Consider the following 12,447-nt stretch of genomic DNA (forward strand, 5'->3'; position numbering starts at 1 on the left):
TACAAATAAGCAACAGTCCAAATTTAGTTGACCATTTTCAAATGTGTGTCATCATGGCTACATTCCCTGCTGAAAGGCCAGACTGGTTCAGAGTATATCTTTTCCCTTTTTCATGCCTTCCATCAGACACAAGATCTAAAGCTTTAATATGGCTGCCAGGGAGGCAACAGCCATTTAATAACAATGCAATAGTTCCTCACAGTAGTGGCCCAGTGTCGCTTATACACCCCGCTGTGTGCAGATGGTACGTTGTCTGTGATTTACCAAAACACTTTCTTTTCCTGAGATGCTCTCCCTATCCCTGCCCCACACACACTTGCACACACACCAAGGCCCTTTTTTGTCAGGACTATTTAACTCTCATCTTGACAAAAACGGCACAGTTTTTCTCCACAGCCCATGCAGCCTTATTTCATAACAGGTCAGCTGAGGTGGCTGCCCCCAGAGGTGATGTTTGTGTGCGTGTGCATGTGTGTGTGTGTGTGCGTGTTTTGCTAGCAGTAAGCTCCTCACATGTGCCTCTCAGCCTCCCGCAGCGGGGGACATCTGGAGGAGGCGTTACCATGTACACAGAGAAAAGAAAAGGAGAGGAGAGGCCAGAAATATAATCCTCCAAGGACAAACCCCGATTTCATTAACGTGCAAAGGGGAAAATAATGGTCATGATTTATTCGTATCAACACAGTTAATGTTGCTATAAGATAGTCACCTTGCCAAATCAACCAAAAAGACATTCTCCTCATCGGCAGATCAGTGCCCCCCCCCAAGTTCCCTGCCTTTCCTCATCTCGATTCTGAGTGCAATTAGGGCACATTTTGATGAAAATGACCCGTAATTCATCGCAAGGGAGAAAAAGGTTGAACTCGAACTGTTACACAAGGTAGATGTTCATTATGAGCCAGCAGGGAAGAGGCTCTTCTTAATAGAGTGCGAGCCATAAACATAGCTCTTCATCAGCAAGCCTGCCATTTGATCTCACCTCTGGGTGCTCGGCGCTGGGCATCTTCATTCGTTTCTTCTGTGTTTACTCAGTAATGGACTCTGCCCAGAGAGTTGTTAAAGGGGGACAAAGTGAAAGTGTTCCGACACGTCTGCTGGGCCAGTGATTAACGAGCAAATTAGAAAACAACTCCGGGTCACCTTCTTTAACATCGTGATTAATGACCTGACGAAAGAATCATGATGGCCTTTTGTTGCTGTTTGGTGTTTTAGGAACTTTTCCATAAAACAGCAACCTGTCATGCCTCGCACCCCTTGAATTTTTTCACATTTGTATATGCCAGATCAACAGAAAAAAGTGCACAACTCTGATGTGAGAGGAAAATAATTGATGATCTAATAATTCTTCCATAAATAAAACTCTAAAAGGTTCACCCACAGTAAAGTTGCAGTATGTAACTTTTAGAAACAATATATGTTTTACAAGTTCCTTTACCTCCTTTCTGTGGTCCTACTGACATCTGCAGCAATACACCACTCCTGGTCAGAAACAACCAATCACAGCTGGTAGGAGGCGGGTCTTAGCACTGTCAATCATGACTCAAACATGGAACTAGAACCATCATCCTTGAAGGATGCTTTACTTCAAATTTTCAGATTTTTATTCATGAAAGAAGTATTGAAAATCATAAATAATATTCATTAGACGATCCAATTATGAAAAACTTTTGAGTTGTTCCATTAGATAGAATTCTTATCAAATTGATTAAAGTTTGTAGTAGTGATGTGAGTATAGATACTTTTGCAATGCTAAATATAGTCAGCAGTTAAAAGGCTAAAAATACAGACTAAATAATTCTCATATAAGGTTTCTGGCTGATGAGGGAACATGTGACTGTGTCCACCACTGTCTGTCAAGCCTTAGTTAGAAGCACTCCGGTTCAGCTGTGTACATGCCATCTCCTGTCACAGACAGTTTACAAGACTGGGAATGAGGACAGCCATCTGTCCCGCCTCTATGGGGTGTACAGAGGGACGTTTTGCACAGCTCTGACATGCATGACTTCTCCTAATGCTCCACAAATGTTTAGACATGTTACATAAGCGATGCGCCTGTTACACTCGATGTGGAGGAGGGATGAAGAAGACTACCTGTCGAAGGAAAAAGGATAAGAAAGTGCAAGGTAAAAGGAGAGTTAAAAAGGGTTTTAGAAAGCAGCAGAGGCTTTTCAGGCAGACAACTGCACCACAGGGCTGCGTTGGTGTTGCTATAGGGTACTTGTAGAGAAAAGAAGTCCAGTTCGAAGGAAATTCAAATGCCAAGACTCCACATGGGGTTGTTTTCACACTGTTGAAGGAGGAGTGTTGCAACCTACAAAGTTTCCACAGCTGAAGCGAATTTATCTGACATATAAAGGTAACGGCTGGAAAGAGCTTAGGCCAATACAGCACAGAGCATAGGGTTGAAAGTGAGCTTTTGATGGTGGTATTTTGCAGGATGTTTTGTTGTTCTGCAGCTAGAGAGAGGGAAAATCTTAAAGCTCCTCCAAGATGTCAAGTACATGAATAACCCTTCTGCAAACAACTGCATGTGGTCAAAGTGTGCAGGGACAATCCCTCTCCCAGCACACTGGGAGAAGGATTGTGATAGAATAGTGTTAGAACAATTAAAGATACCTTTTAAATAGTATTTTACAATCGCTTTTACATAGTCTTACATCGCTTTTGATGTAAAAAAAGTCAAGTCAAACAGCGGGTAGCAGGCAACTGTGGCACATTTTTAAGGCAAACTGCCATCCTTCAAAAGCCTGTTGCCTTTTTAAACAACCATTTAAATAAAAAATGCATTTTGGGGGAAAACTCTGCTAAAAAAAGCTGACAGTGTGACAACAACGTTGCTTCTATAACAGTACCTGGTGACTGCTCCGGGAGATTTTCTCCACTTAGTGTAACACTTATACAGCATTTAGGTTTTCTCTCTGGGTTAGTTTCTAACTATACAGAAGGCAGCGTGTTAGGTATTAAGCCAAACTGATATGCAGTCCTTCAAAACCAAATCAAACAGTAGACAGTTATTAGAAATTATGCAGTGCTTAGGGCATATCCTGATTAATTGGAGGTAGAAAAAAAATAAATAAATAAAATAAGAAAGATTTAAATAATTTAAAAGCAGAATTAAGCACTTCAAGCACAATACTGACTATAACACTGCCTTCCATGGTTCCAGACAGCCGAGCTATGCCACTGTGAGAGCAGCCACAGCACTAACTCAAAAAGAGGAACCCTTGTTCTCAGACATGTAACCATAGCTAGAGATTAGTTAAAATGTGTGAACATGAAGCTGTCTGAAACATCAAAGCAGAGCAGCTGCAGAACAATACAGGAACACTTAATGACATTTCAAGAAAAAAGAAACTGTCATCCACCACAACACTACCCTTCACAGCTGGCAATCTCTTCAACAAACAGTTGCTAGTTTTATCTTATCTTATTGTTGCTTCTGGGTTCACAGTCAAGCCAGGGTAAATTTTTATCTTATACAACTCTTCTCTATTTAAAGGTCATTTATAAATGTTCTAAGGTCAAAGTAATCTGCCAAAATTAGTTGCCAGGCTTGCAAGTAGATACAGAGTTTTAATAGCTACATTTTTATCCCCCTATCCTGTTGAGGTTCACTTTATACTTTACAAGTCTGTAGAGAAAGAAACTGAAAGAGTCAAAGATAATACACAAACTACCTGTAAATACTGTAAATGTGCCATGGTCTTGTCCAACCATTAGCATAAAACATAGCAAAAGTAAGCCAGGGCGAATGACTGGACGTAGCATTTGCATTTCAGAGTTACCCAGCCAGAGTCCTGACTTCAATCCAAGACTCTATGAATGGAGCTGAAGATTATGGTGATGGCAACCTTTCTGACCTCAAAGACTTGAGGCTCATCACTAAAGACCAATTTTCAAAATACTTGAAACCTATTTTCAATTAAAAGAATACTTACTTCAAAAATTGTCCGCATTAAAGCATATGTCCCTAAACTGTGCCTAAATTCTAATAAACATCTTCCTGGGCAAATATCATATCAATATATTCTCCATATTTGTTTCTTGCAAACTAGGGTTCCAAACAAGCATGACTATTCAGAATCAAAACAATATGATGCATTGCATCTACATGGGGCACTGGATCCTTTGCCAAAAATTCACCTATTTTGTTGCTCCTCCGATTTTGACTTTGTCCATTCAAACTTGTATGCTACACCCATATCTTAGTTGAGACCAAAGTTGGACAATGCTTTGATTCAATTCCAAGCCAGTGTTTATGCAGCAGCTAATCTAACAAGACTAATAGAATTTCAACCCAATGTATAGTTTTAAATTTTAAGCTGATTATTTTGCCTGTACATGTTCATTCATTCATTTGTGAGTATGATGCAAGTAACGTAACTGAAATACTCTTTTGGTTAAATTTTAAAGAAATACATTTTTCATGTAAAGTCACCAAATAAAACGGCCCACAATTTTTATGACTTTTCCTCTACCATTTAACCACTAAACTGTGATGAGTGAAAATGCTAAGCAGGGCGCCAAGAGCCATAAAAAGTCTATATCCCACCCACTCGCTACTTGCAGTGACTTTAATAGCTGATTTTATCACTTCCTCATACTGTATACATATCACCGGGCTGAACAAATGTATCTACACTTCTGACACATGAACTACATGCATATCTAAGAAGACATCTGTATTGCAAAGAATTTGCCAGCAAGATGAGGCAACTGCTTTCATTGGCTGGGCTGATATACACAGATACACAATGAAAGGCTGCCGATGCAGAGCGATAGAAGTGTTAGTTAGGCTGCTTTAAGCCAACAGAGCAACAAGGCATCTGTTAGCGCGACGGTCCATCTCCCATCTTTAGAGCCTGCCCTGTAATTAATGATGCACTGTGATTTTCCTGCAACAACCTCGCATCCCCACACATGTTGACTTATACATTTGCGACTATGATGCAATTAATAATTGAATGCATGAGCAATTTGCTTTTGGTTCAAAGTTAAATTGTGAAGTTTTGCATCCATTAATAAGATGATTAATGGTAAAGTAATAACTACAGAAATTGGCGTAGACCAGAAAAAGATATTCCTAGTGTTACACCTGTGACCAAAAATATCACATTTTGAAGATACTGCAAATATAAAAAAATAATAATAAAAAAATTATATAACTGCTTTTATTTAAAACTGAAAAAAAAGTTATTTCTAGAGCTTCGATAATAACATGACATGTAGTGTTTAAATAATATTAGCTCCTACTTAACAGACATGTTGCTCAATATGAGTGGTAATGTGTCATCCCTACAGCATGATGCTGCCACCACCACACTTCGCATACCTGATGCTGGTAACCCTCCAATGTTCAAATGGCTTCCTGGAGTTTGAGCCAATGGTGTTTTGAAAATGAATATTTTGTATTTGTTTAAGTTAAAACAGTAATAAAATATGTTTCCAGAATAATATTATAATAATTCTAATCATATTAGTAAATAAATAACTTTCACTTCTACATCAAAGTAATTAAATCATTTGGTACCTATGCCACAATGTATTTTTGAACTACGATATCTAATAATATTGCTCAAGGTTAAGAGACAGCATCTCATCCTCTTTGCCTAGAAAACATGTAGAATTGCAGGCGATAGCTAAACCCCCCTACTCCCTCCAACCTAGCTTTCTGCTTTGATCAGGTTTGTTCATCTCCCAAAATAAAACAAGGGCAGTGGAGGAGGAGATCTTACAAATCATATTATGGGACATGAAATTAATCCACCCTCCCCAAACATTTGGCCTTCACACAGTTTAACCTTGAAACCGGCTTTTTACTCCCTCGCATGAGGACTTCATGAAAGACCCTCTGTCATATCCAAAAGAGCAAGTCTGACATTACAACAATGGCTCTGCAGAGGCAATTACTCAATAGGATCCTTCACCGTGCTGATGATACGTTGTAATTTCATTTCACTTATGTCTGTCTCATAATGTAACACACAATTGAGCGGGGGCCCCTTTACATCCCAAAAGACCACTTCCTCCTTAAGATAATAAAAGCCTTTTGTGCTTGCCTTTGAGAAATCCTTGGTGGATTACGTGAATGTGAATTCAGAAGCCCATCAATTAATATGCATTAAATTAAAGTGTATTAAGTTGTTGAAAAAAATTAATAACTCTAATAGCGGTGCCACTGCTTCACCCGACAACATCTTACCCGGACGCTAACAAGGCTGTCTCAGACACGGTCAAAGGGGGTTAACACTCCAATACTTACTTGACCTTTTGCAAACAATGCAGCTGCCGTTCAACCACCTCAGTGTCCCCTGACACTAATGAAGAGTGGTGACTGTTACATCCAGACCAATAACGGCAAGAAAATCTTAGCGGCTTGCCAGACAGCCACAAGGTTCAACTCTAGAGGATTTAAACAATGTTTGGATGTATATAGGGTTAGAGAACATATTTAAAACATCTAATCATTTGGCTCATATACTGTAGTTCCTGCCTTTTAAACGTGTTTTAAGTTGCCAGAGAAACTGCAGGGGGGGTTTTCCTGGTCAAATGGAGCATAAGTAGCTGTCTGTCTTTCCTGCCTGTGCTGCAAGGTAGCTATGCATACACCAAAGGAGGGAGGTTCATCTAAACCTTTCTCCATCTACAAAAATTAACTCAGTTGTTCACAAATTTTCAAGCAAAAAAATACTTCCACCTAGAGAAGCACTTCTTCCCACTTCTTAATATGTAACACTGTAAATGAGATATTTGTCATTCTTTGCACCGTAGTTGGAAAGGCACCAATGACAGCAGAACAGTCTGAAAGTCCCCATAACGTCTCTGAAAAATGACGATACACAGAGCCTCCAGAAAAGAGAAAAAAGGGAACAATATGTCAGATGTTTCTTTGCAATTCCTTTCCAATACATCACTGCTAAAGGTTAAAGGAGTTTGAAAACCATGAGAGCAGTAGAGTAACTACAGCTTCAGTTGGAAAAACATATTAGTTTCCCGCTACTATAAACTATCACGATCAATTTTCAGTTTTACCTTCACGTTTTTGCCCCCTTTTTTAAAAGACAGAATATTACCTCGGCTTCCAGTTAAATCAATTTTGCCTTAAGTTGGAGATAATGAGCATGTTCGGCAGACTTCAAAATGAACACCGCCGCTCCTGGGCACCTCAGCTCAACACAGGCACATCACACAGACAGTTTTTAAAGAAGGAAGGCACAAAAGGGAAAGGGAGAAGTCTTAGACTTTGGAGACCAATTAGAATCACATATTAAAACTGACCTAAAAGAACCATACAGGTTACACTACTTACCCCTTCCCCATAGCTGCTGTTTCCAGGCCATACAAGCAACCTCCACAGAAAATAAAGATTAAAAATCTGCCTCCTTGGAAGGATTGAAGAGAATATCGAGAGGTAGTGAACACACTTAAGGGGCATGAGGAAAGTATTTCCAGGCTCAGTAGTGCTCCAGGCATAAATTACATGATCTTCTTTAAATACCCAAGTCACTATTAGATCACAATCATCACTAACATAAGAAAGACTTGATAGAAAGAGGGGAAAAAATTCACAGAGACATAGTATGTCATTCACAGCACTGCAACAGTGTTGCTCAAACTATATGAATGTAAAAAATAAAACAGAAGGCCAGAAATGCTAATATACTACATGTAACTACATATAGAGATGCATCTTGATGAATTAGAATATGACAGAAAAACTATAACAGATGATATAGGCTTCACTTCACAATTATTTCAAGGCTACGATTTGAACACACTTCTTCCTTCCACTAAACTTTCTATTAATATTCTTGGATACAGCACTCTGAACAGTCGGCTTCAATGACAATCAGCTTTTTAGGGTTACTCTTCTTGTGTCAGTAACTGTAAGCTCGACAACTGTCAAGTCAGCAGTCTTTCTCATTATTGTAATATTTTTTATATTTTTTTAAGGGACTGAATTTGCGGTTTTTATTACCTGCAAGTCAAAATCCTCAAAATTAAATGAAATAAATATTTAAAATATATCACTGTCTGTAGTAAATCTTTATAATCCGAGTTTCATTTTATGGACTGAACTGAAATGAATTAGGATTTACTGAGATGTACCTGTAATAAATCACTAACAGCTAAATAGAAGTTTAAGGCAATCTTTACACAAGCGGTGCATCCACGATGTATTTCGCATCACAGCGGTTCTGAAACATGCTCCGTCTCGCTTCCACGGCATCTCCAAAGGGGGACGCCGCTCTCATAAATCCCCTCTAATGGTCGTCAGCGAGGGAAGTTTTAACACAAGAACTAAGCGGCCACTGTTACTCACCCGCGCAGAGCGAGGGTCTGGGGATGATGGATGGTAATAAATATTGCAGGGGGCTACCAGAGGTCCCTTCGGAGACGTTCGATTGCCTCTGGCAATGGGGTGCTGCTCGGCAACGTGGGAGACGGTGGTAGGGAGAGGGGGTGGAAGGCTCTTTGCCAGGCTAAGACTGATGGAGTCAGATCAATTTCCAGAGAAAAGGATAAAAAAAAATGCTTCCAACTCACCATATGTATAGTTACTCTGTTGGTCACAGATGGAGACAAAACAATCTACTGCTGAGCAATGATTATTGTGAATGTACCTGTTATGACCTCATCCCTGCTGCTCTTGTGACAGGAGCTTTTCTGACAGGGATCCCTGTTGAACTGATCTGCCCACCATCTTAACTGCTTCCTTGACAATAGCTTCACAGCAGAGCAGATGTCCAGGCTGCACACATCTGTAGTGGCCTTCTAGTCCTTCAGGCACACAGGCCCACCCCCATTCCTGACGCTAATGCATGCATGCACATGGACACTCATGAGAGAGAGACAGAGCTAACTCACCAAGGTCATCTTTATTTTGTGAGATTTTTACAAAACTCAAACCAGTTTGCAGCAAAGTATGTCTATGTCATACTGTAAAAGTATAGGATCTAACCTGCCAATCACCAATCAGAGCCAAATGAAGGGGTTGTGGGTTTGTGGGGTTTGTGGGGTTTGTGGGGGGCCGGGGGGCAACGGCTTATTTCAATCTTGAGTGCATCTCTACAAGAAGAACCTACCTGCATTGTTAATAGCACACTGGTACATACTCTTACAAATAACCAGATTAATGAAAATAGCCCATTTTCTGAAATTATGCAACACAAGTGTTAAATGTTAATCAGACTCTGTTTGTTAGTTCCATTCAGTCAGAGAATGGAATTAGTTTCCATTTATTAGATTTGATGTGTAATCAATAGGTCAGTTATAATTTTCAAATCTACTTTTGTTCATTCTTTGCGTGTATCAAAACCACAGTTAATGTAAGAATAAATAAGCGAAAATTGAACAGAAAAGAGAGGCCAGGGTTTAACAAAAACAGGACGTAGGCATTAGCCGTCAGAGTTTTCCTAAATGATACAAAAGTCCTGTGTAATTTTAAGCTTGGAGAGTTGGAGTTTTTTTCCAAATACTTTGACATATAAAGGAGAAAAGCTGTGCTGCAGGTTCTTTGTAAGAGGCAGAAAATTTAACACACATCATTAACCATTATCTGAACTCATGAAAGCTCCATCGAAATATTATTTGGTGACATACAGAGAGTTCTTAGTTTGGGTGCTTTCAATAAATCAGGAAAAATAATGGATTTTCACTATTTGACTTGCTGATCACTGATCAGATCCGACTATGATCCTTATGGGATTAAGATGCAACTCTCAATCTGGGTAACGCTAGTTTTTTATTAGACCGTCTGTTAACATACTAAAAAGTTCTAATTTAATTTGTCTGTTAATATGTAATAGTACTTACAAGAGTGTGTAATTAAAAAATTAACAAAAGGCTATTAGCAGCTCATTTATAAACCGACTACACCAAACAGTGGTTGCAAACACATGATCCACATTGTGTTTTTTTTTTTTTAAGTTCACACTTGCAGGCTATTGTGCAAGAGTTTTATTAAAATAGTATGGCTTTTTTGATCTCACTCCATCTACCATTTCAGAGGAAATGTTTTTGCAGTTGCTTTCAAAGGCCCCCTATTGATAAAGCCATGGCATATAGCATTAGAGAAAAAGGGATCCTTTTCGCTTTTTTTGTTTCATCTGCTCTTTCTATACTGCAAACACAAAACCTCCATTTCCCACCACTTCAAGCCACAAAGTAAGATATGAAGCAGTGAAGCATTTTCTGCTTGAAACAGATTTCGAACTTCATTGAGATCTGACTTTCTGGGATTTCTAACTACGACATAAAAAAAGAAAACATTTGCTGCAAGTTTGGTGATGGATGTAGTAGTTGCACAAATGCTTGAAAAGATTCTTCTTTGTTTACCGTGCCGAACACAAATAAATAGTTAAAGGATAATCATTCAGTTCCTTTAATTTTTTATTTCTTCTATGCCAATTCCTGCTTTTACCAACTTAAATAGTTTTTATTTTCACAGCAAATATATGTACCAATAAAAACACATAAAGGAAACAATGTTCTAAGATAGATGTACTTTTGTTTCCAAATAAATATTCCGTTTCTGGATCAAAGTATTTAATCCTAATTTTTATTTTTATTTTAAAAAACAACATCAACATCATCTTTACCAAACCCAAAATAAATATGTTGTGGCAGATGATGCGTCATGGATTAAACAGGTTAGAATGCATTTAATGAATAAGAAAATAAGCCTAACATTTTCTCTGACTTCCCAAAAAAAAGTGGACAAGTTCCACTCACTGGCTTATTGATTGGTGCATCACTATGTATGAACACAGAGAAAATCAGAAATTCAAACCCGTTCTGTTGACATATTCTCAGAAAATTCTGATTTAATTAGTCTGCTAATATGTATAAAGTATTTACTTGAGTGTGTAATTAAAAGTTAACAAAAAGCAATTAGCAGCTCATTCATACACTGGCTGCCCTAAACAGTGGCTGTTAATTCAAGATCCACTTTCAGTTTAGTTTGGTTACCATTTACTCTTTTAGCTTTTATACAAAAGCTTCATTGACAGACTACAGCTCAGTTACATTCTGAGACAGACAGCTTTTTCTAGTGTATATTCCTCATTCCGTGCAGCAAACTTCCAGATCATCAGTCCACAACACAATAAGTGATAATAACCTTTCAGGTGAAATTCCTCAGGCAGTAAAAAGTGTTTGATCTTCTTTTTTTTTTAGTCATGAGATGCACAAAGTTTAGTGTGGTCTCTGATCCTCTGTGATGATGTGTGGCATCTTCTTCAAAGTTACCCCCAGGGGAGGAACATTTGGAAAATTGGTTATGTGTGAAAGGTCAGTCAGACCCAGACTGAAGATATTGTGAACTGTGTTTATTTTTGGATAAGGAACACAGGACGCCATCCTCTACTGAAATGTTTTCCACAAAAACTAGTTGCTGGGGATCAAGAATCCAGTACAGCATTTGGTATGTTCCTATCTTTGAGTCATGGCTCTGCTCTGTTTCTGGTCCAGTCAGTCACTTCTTGTTTACCATTTGGTTTAAAGTGTCACCGTTGATAGCAAAATAAACATACACAGAATTCAAACGTATTTACTTCCTGTTAGCGACATCTTTTGGTCCGAAAGCACTCACTTGATTAATCTAAAGATCAGAGTAGCTGTTTTAAAATCAACCTAATAGCCTAAATCGAAAGTGTTCATATTAGCAGAATAAGGGAGACTGCATGCAATGATTTGATCCTCAACACAAATAATTTTTTTATCTTTATGTCAAAATGTAGCTACTGGCTAAACTTTATATTTTAAGGTGAAAAATTATTTTCACCATAAAAATTATTTATTAAGTTCTAACTTCACAGACAGAACTTCGAAGTTAAGTGATTCATGTTTGGCATTGGCTGGTCTCAAATTCTCTTGGTAAAAATATAATGGTATTTACATACCATTATATAAACTAATATTTACAACTTTTGTTGACAGCAGGAAAGTTAATGTTGCTAAAACAAAATATGGATAATCACATCAAATGAATGCATTTATTTACAAAGCAGAAATTTGTTTTGATTTTGACAGTAAAGAAATGCATAGAATATTGCCAGATACTAAATAGTGATGTTAACTTGGCTAAATAGAAGCAAGCATCTCCACAGCATAATGCTGCCATTACTGTGTTTTTTACTTCCCACACCAAGACTGTTTCGCCCAAATGTAAATATTTATGAACACCCAAATTTGTTTTTCAGCCAGCTGATCCACAGAGTGCAACAAAAAGTTCTTCTTCTCCTCTTTTGAGTGCATGAACATTTTCATCACCTCAGACCAACTTTGTTGGTTGAAGCGGCATTCATACACAGATACTGAGAAAAGTGATAAGCCCTTTAACAGTCACTGGTGGCATACTCACAGCTTGATGCTGCCACTACTGTGTTTACACGTAGTGAATGTTTGCAAACATTCAAAATGTGTCCTTCCTGTAAGTAGGGTAAA

At 38.3% G+C, this 12,447-nt stretch overlaps 1 protein-coding gene across 2 annotated transcripts in view; it reads right to left on the bottom strand.

Annotated features, from left to right (window-relative positions):
* Positions 1-12,447, bottom strand: part of LOC122823786 (C-terminal-binding protein 2) — a 148,985-nt gene that overhangs the window by 97,803 nt on the left and 38,735 nt on the right. The window lies entirely within an intron of this gene.

This window comes from Gambusia affinis, linkage group LG20 (assembly GCF_019740435.1).
Source record: "Gambusia affinis linkage group LG20, SWU_Gaff_1.0, whole genome shotgun sequence".
Lineage (NCBI taxonomy): Eukaryota > Metazoa > Chordata > Actinopteri > Cyprinodontiformes > Poeciliidae > Gambusia > Gambusia affinis.